Below are 7,031 nucleotides of genomic sequence, written 5' to 3'. Positions count from 1 at the left end.
TCGCATCTACAATAGTTTACTGTCAATAACATGTCTCCAAAAATGACGTGGTGTCTCCAATTGTGTTGACATTTTACAATTGCGATGCGCATCCATGAGTATCCACTTTCTGTAGCTCAGCTGGTAGAGCATGGTGCTTGTAACGCCAAGGTAGTGGGTTCGATCCCCGGGACCACCCATACACAAAAATGTATGCACGCATGACTGTAAGTCGCTTTGGATAAAAGCGTCTGCTAAATGGCATATTATTATTATTATTATTATTATCTGAAGAGAGCCCCAAACATTGTGTGCAGACATTTTATGCAATAAATGAAGTAGGTTGAATCTAGTAGTTCTGATCTTCTGATTGGTCCTGATGAGTTGGGCGAGGTCCCCTCCAGGCTACTGTCACTGCTGCATTGGCTCTGAGTCGGGTTCTCTGTCTTCAAATGTTCAGCCTAAGAGAGGGGATTTTTGTGTGTGTGTGTGTGTGTGTGTGTTTAACTAGTGATGATGTGTGTGTGTGTGTGTGTGTGTGTGTGTTTAACAGTGATGATGTGTGTGTGTGTTTTGTGTGTGTGTGTGTCCTCAGAGCAAGAACTCGTGAGTTGGAAGAACTGAGAGGCCTATGGCGTGGGTGTTGTCCTTGGCCACCTGCTGACAAGGCTGACAAGATAGGACCCTTTTGTCCATTGTTATTGGATAGAAACAGAACTTATAACCAGCTCCTGACCTAAATAGATCTTAGCACAACATTTTACTCAACATATCATATTCCATATTCACTATAACAAATATATTTACTACGACATTAGCAAGAACCGCCACATCCTCAGCCGGCTAATCCAGTGTGTGAAGTTTTGCGGAGTGTTTGAGTTAGCTTTGCGAGGCAAAGATGAAACTGAGGGCTCCACCAACCCTGGTAAGCCAACACTTTTGAGATCAGTTAATAAATGCTTCTGGTATTGACTTATATGCTGCCCCTGTCTTCATGTTGTTGCTGGACATATCTTTTTTAAAATGTGTGTAGGTCACCTAAATCATCAGAAAAATTGCCCCTCCTGAGAATTTTTTCAGGAGCCGCCACTGAGTGGCAATATCGTCCGCTATTATCCTCAGTATTTTTCCATCCAAGTTGTCAGACCACGGTGGCTTGTCATTGTATCTCGACAATAACACATTTTTCACGTCTTCCACACTTACTTTACGGAATTCAAAATTACAATGCTTGTCTTTCATAATTTGGTCAGATATACTTGGATGTGAAGTGTCAGCGTTTGTTGCTGGCATGTCATGCCTAAGTTAATCATTGGCCAGTACGCAGAATGAAGTAAATCCCTATCTCCATCCATGGCTAATTTAGGATAGTGCCAACAAAAGGGCACTTGGTAAGTGGGAGGACAAAGGGGCAGGTGCTTGGGCACAGGTAGACCCATATCTGTGCACATGCCTATCTCTCTGCAACACTAAGCTCAACTAAAGAAACAGGCAGGAAAGGGGCCTGTTACCCCACCAGATAGGGCCTGTGATTGGCTGACCCCTGTCAGTTGAGTTGCTCAGCAGAGTTGCCCCTAGCAACGGAATGTTCCAGGAGCAAGGGTGTGAAAGTTGGGGGGCAGAGTAGCTGTAAACAATGGAAATTCCATCCCCCCCCATTACCTCTGCTCTATGCTAGTGGAAAGTGTCTCATAGCTAGTGTCTTTGAATGGAGGCTAAGAGAGGGGATTTTCTACAGTAACTGACTAATAAATGTCAATTGGTATTCACAGAACATTTTCAACGATTACCATTTTTTTGCGATTTCCTTTTGGATCCTACCATAGCTGATCTCATGTTCAATACAATAGATTTCATTATAATCTTTGTAATATAATGTCTTACCTTGTGCTGCTGCTTTGGCCACCAGAACTAAAATTACCAAGGGGATCATTTATTTTCTGCCTGCACAAGAAGAGTGAATTAAGCCACAGGATTAATGTAAAAATGTATACATTGCATTTTATGATGCACTATAAATGAAAGACAGGCTTGTTGACAAGACAACTTTACTGGCGTGTCAGGTAGAGAACACTTCTTTATGTCACACGTTGCTTGGTGTGAACACCCAACCACAAGTACCTGTTTGCAAAAACAGAAGTTGTAACTATTACACATTGTGAGTTATCGTTCACTACCATTTTCCTTCATGTAGTTTGATGAGAACAAGGGATTTTGGACCATCTGTAAGTGTCAGCAGCACTGAAGCAGGGAAGAGGAATAGTAATACTGTAATATCTGATATCTGAAATAGCAATATATTAGCAATATAAGTGTATGATTTCAGAAAAAAACGATTGTCTTCCTCAATTATCTGTTGTGGGTCATCACATTCAATCATCTTATTATTACACAGATACATTTTCACAGGGAGACATTGACTGGTTCAAAAGGACTGATTCAATTAAATATTGTGCACTTTGAAGTTTCACATTCAAACTGTCAAATACTTTACATTGATGGTGCTCTCTGATGTGTCACCGGGGGTCCTCACACCTCCATAACAGATCATACAAAAGTCATTACATTGTCGAGTAAACATCTTAAAAATATGATTTAACCCATTGTCTTAAAAAGTTAAATTTTGTCAACTTAACTTGATTTCTTAAGTTTCCACAACGTTGTTTCATACATACAACTAAATAGAGTTTTGTCTTATCTTTCATTCTCTTACCAATATAATTGTTTTGAATTATCACTGCAACAATATATGTAAGAAATCACACATGAATAGCTCTAAATACTTTAAACAATGTAAAAGATAGTTTATTTATTTACAGTCCCTCATTAACAATATATTACATAACAATTGTAAATGAGTATTTGAAAACAAATAAACATTGGTACAACAACATGGATGCCTCAAAAGAAAGAAAGCATTACATTTACAGTATGATATTGCAGCTCAGTTTGAAGGAAATGTTCACAATTCAAAATTAGATTATTTTTATGTTAACAAACTCAAAACTACATGCAGTGCATCTTCCTTGCATTCGTTGCACGATGCATGATGTCATCTTGTTGTGTTGATTTGGCACTAGTCTTTAAGTTTGATGGTCTGTCTGATCTACTCAATCAGTGCATCCACATAATGTTCAGTCAACCCTTGTCTTATATCTGCTTTATAAAGCTACATGTGGATAAAATGTCTACCCTTGAGTCTATGGGCTGGCTGCCACATCCGGGTTCACAGCCATTTTGATCTGTCCATACTCCACCATCTCTGTGGCTGGGGGCCTCTGCTTCCTTGCTGGATTTCTTTGCTTGCCTATTTTCACAACAGTGTATACAACACCCTCATCACCGTTTTCTGAAAAATGAAAGGAAAGATGTTGTACAATCTGGACATGAAACAAAATGTCATGTTTATTCAACATTTCAAATGTACGTTCTGGACGAGAAACTAAATTACTTTTTACATTTTACCTGAAGTATCAAATCTGGATCTTCGTTTCTTGCATAGATGGTTAATACCGACAAACAGTGCAAGAAGTAATGTGAAAGTTCCAACAGTCAGAGCCACTGTCACAGCTACAAAAGGAAACTGGGAAGAGACAACTAGAAAGAAAACATCAGTACACAACACTTGTTGACCATGCAAATGAAACAGAGTTGTACTCTTAATTCAAAAAGTGGGAATTAAGTCAACTGTCCTGAGATTACCTGGGCAGGCCAAGGGGAGATCAATAGTAGAGTTGCTGGTGCTAACATTATTCTGACCCATACAGGTCAGGGTTCCTGTCACATCACTCTTCAACGTGATGACACTGTTCTGGTAGTGGTCATAGGCTACACTCCTGGTCAGATTCTGGCCGTTCAGGGTCCAGCTGTACTGAAGACCATCTCCCTCTGAGGAGCATGTGACCACGGTCTCTCCATGAGGCAGACAGAGGTGAGACAACACTGGCTCTGACACCGGGGCTGACAGACACAAACACAAGAGATCACTCAAATACCCTACCTCTGATTCATGCAAACATTATATCTAAAGTATTGTATGATGTAACAATATACTCTCTGTGTTGTACTACTGCTGCCAAGTCCTACATTATAAACCTATTGAAGTACTGACACCCTGGCGACCTTTCAGAAATCTCCCTCACCAGGAAAAGGATGCGTGAAGTATTTAGGTCGAATAAAAAAAAGGTTCCTACCTTGTATCACCAGTAGCATGTTGACTCTGAGCATCATTGTTCCCTCTGAATTATGTATTTTCAATTGGTAATCTCCAGAGTCGTCCTCTATAACTCTGTCCAGTCTGAATGTTCCATTATTAAAGAACTGAGAGCGATTAATATAATCCTGAGGCAATTTAGATCTCCAGTCTTCTCCAGTTTTGAAGTTTAGAACACGTTTATCACCTTTCTTCAATGTTATTTGGTCATTGCTAATGTGTGAACCAAGGTGTAAGGACAACGATTCTCCCAAAGCCCCATAGCATTGGTGAGTTCCATTCTCTTGAGAGAGATTACAGACCATGGCAATAACTGTGGAGCAATGATCTTAGGTCAGTATGTAAGTGTATGTCTGTTTTGCATAAATGTAAGTCTGAAGGTGCATTCAAGTGGAAATATTTCTTAATGAAAATATAACAAAAGCACAATACAATATAATCACATTCATGCAATGCAAATATTTTATATATCTCAGTTTTAATTATTTATTTAACACTTGTTTGTAGTGGACCCACTCTTATAGATTTTGGCTTTTTTGGGGCTTTTTTTTTTACATTTGGTAACTATAGAAGCAAATAAATGTAAAATTGAATTAGCAGAACATGTTCAACAATTAGCATCATTGTTGTTTGTGTCTTATTAAGTCTTGGCTAGGCCTTATACTCTGTTCTGTGTTATATCATGTCTCACCTTGTGCTGCTGTTGCTGTCACCACCAGAACTATAGAAATCAGAGGATCCATTTCTCTTCAGCCTGCACAAGACAAGTGACATTTAGCAGAAGTCTCACAGGAGCAGTACCATCAAAACTGTGTGAATTGATGTGAACGGATCATAATGTGCTGATACTCTACAAATGAAAGAGAAGCTTGTAGACAAGAAAGCGTGCTTGTTTGTCAGGGTGACAGACTTTGACAATTTTGTAAGCAGTGCATGCCTGGTGTGAAGAGCAAACCACAAGTATACTGTGCCTGCTTGCAAACAGTATAATTTATTCCAGTTAACTTGTTGTTAGGCATTTACTACCATATTATTTAATGAGGATTGTCCACAGGTGAGATGGATGAGCAGTGAAAATGGTATATCTAAAACATAACCCAAGGATCGCAATTAAAAGGTCACTAACTTGAACCCTTATTTACTGCAATGGAATAAACATAGTAAAAAGCATGAAACTATTATTGAAGTTTTTATTTTAGCAAACATTTTCTTACTTACTTTTTTTTAAAATCTGCAATGTTGATTAAGGGCTTGTAAGTAAGCATTTCACGGTAAGGTTGTATTCGTCGCAAGTGACAAATCAAATTGTATTAGATTTTTGAGTTGATTAAATTATTTGATCCATTACAACCATTATCAATATCATTGTAGAGATCCTGACAATAGGTCCTAATGTTGTTTGTTTTTTGGGTTAAAAAAAATAATAGTAAAATATAAAAACTCATTAACTTTTACCGTTTTTTGTTGTTGTAAAGATTGGTTTTATTAGTAATGGTACCTTTGGGATGGTTAATATGTTATGGACCAGTTTCCCGGACAGAGATGAAGTCTTCAACTAAAAAACATGATCAATAAAGAATGTCTATTGAATTGGCTTTTTAGTCCAGGACTGGTGTTTCCGGCAAACCAGCAACGCATTCATATACAATGTGTTCAACCATATAATTTACCATTATATTCACAAAATATGATCAATTGCATGCAATTTATTGTAGCCTGGAGCCTACATTATCATAAATTAATTGTAAAAAGACTGGTCGTTTCCTCAAGTATCAATCAACATATATAACTCTTGCAGTAACCTTAAAACTAATTTAATAAAGAAAAAACATATAAATAAACTGACCAGATTCACTCACCAAAGTCGAAATTGCAGCAATCTAAAGTCCAGATTTCTGGAGAAAAAGAACTAAATGTATTTACTGTAGTAAAGTATTATGCTCTTCACATAGCTTTCATCTCATCTCAGTCGTCTCTTCAACAGTGTGAAAACTATTTGAACAACAGTTTGTGATGTTTGACATCCACTCACACTAGCCAGTTGACTAGACTATCAACGTGGTCTCAGAGAATTTCATATTACTCTGCATGTAAATCAGAGACACTCATTTAGTATGATATGTTACATATCATATGGTATGTATACATTTTTGGATCTTCAGCACCCATTTCATATGATATGTTATGAATTTGCAAAACTTATAATATGTTAAGAATTTATAAAACATACAATATGTTACGAATTTGAACAAAGTATTATGTGTTACTGATTCTAGCTAGCTGCTAACGTTAGCTAGGCTAGGGGTTAGGGTTAGGGGTTAGGGTTAAGGTTAGGGTTAGGGTTAGGGGAAGGGTTAACTTAAAGGGTTAAGGTTAGGGGAAGGGTTAGGTAACATGCTAAGTAGGTGCAAAGTAGCTACATAGTAGTAAGTAGTTGAAAAGTTTCTAAATAACAAAAATTGTAACGTTGTCTGTGATGAGATTTGAGATCCGTGATGAGATTCGAACTCGCAACCCATCCACCCCGACCAACTACCCTACTTAACCCTTGTGCTTTGCTGGAAAAAAATGACATCCATTATGTTACGGGTCAAATTGACCCGCACAGTTTAAACACACTCAAGACAGTCAAAGAATTAAGTAAAAACAGAAACAACTTTATTTTGTCTTATCAGACATTTCAGAAAGAAGAAATACAATACTTTTTATTTTTTTTAATCAATATTTAAGAACTATTTGTTAAACATATTTCCTTTCTCACAAACAAGATTTTTCAGTTTCCCCAAGTAGGTTTTTTTCCCCCTATTGGTCCATATTATCCCTTCAGTCTTTCTCTCTA

At 37.6% G+C, this 7,031-nt stretch overlaps 1 long non-coding RNA gene across 1 annotated transcript; it reads right to left on the bottom strand.

Moving 5' to 3' along the window:
* Positions 1 to 2,973: 2,973 nt before the first annotated feature.
* On the bottom strand, positions 2,974 to 4,232 carry LOC123484107. The gene is made up of 3 exons (XR_006658403.1): positions 4,173 to 4,232; positions 3,445 to 3,939; positions 2,974 to 3,328 (listed from the first exon to the last, which is right to left on the bottom strand). It is a non-coding gene; the product is annotated as an uncharacterized LOC123484107 (long non-coding RNA).
* Positions 4,233 to 7,031: the final 2,799 nt, after the last annotated feature.

This window comes from Coregonus clupeaformis, unplaced genomic scaffold (genome assembly GCF_020615455.1).
Source record: "Coregonus clupeaformis isolate EN_2021a unplaced genomic scaffold, ASM2061545v1 scaf0199, whole genome shotgun sequence".
In the NCBI taxonomy this organism is placed as follows: Eukaryota; Metazoa; Chordata; class Actinopteri; order Salmoniformes; family Salmonidae; genus Coregonus; species Coregonus clupeaformis.
This window is presented reverse-complemented; position numbering and strand designations above follow the sequence as displayed.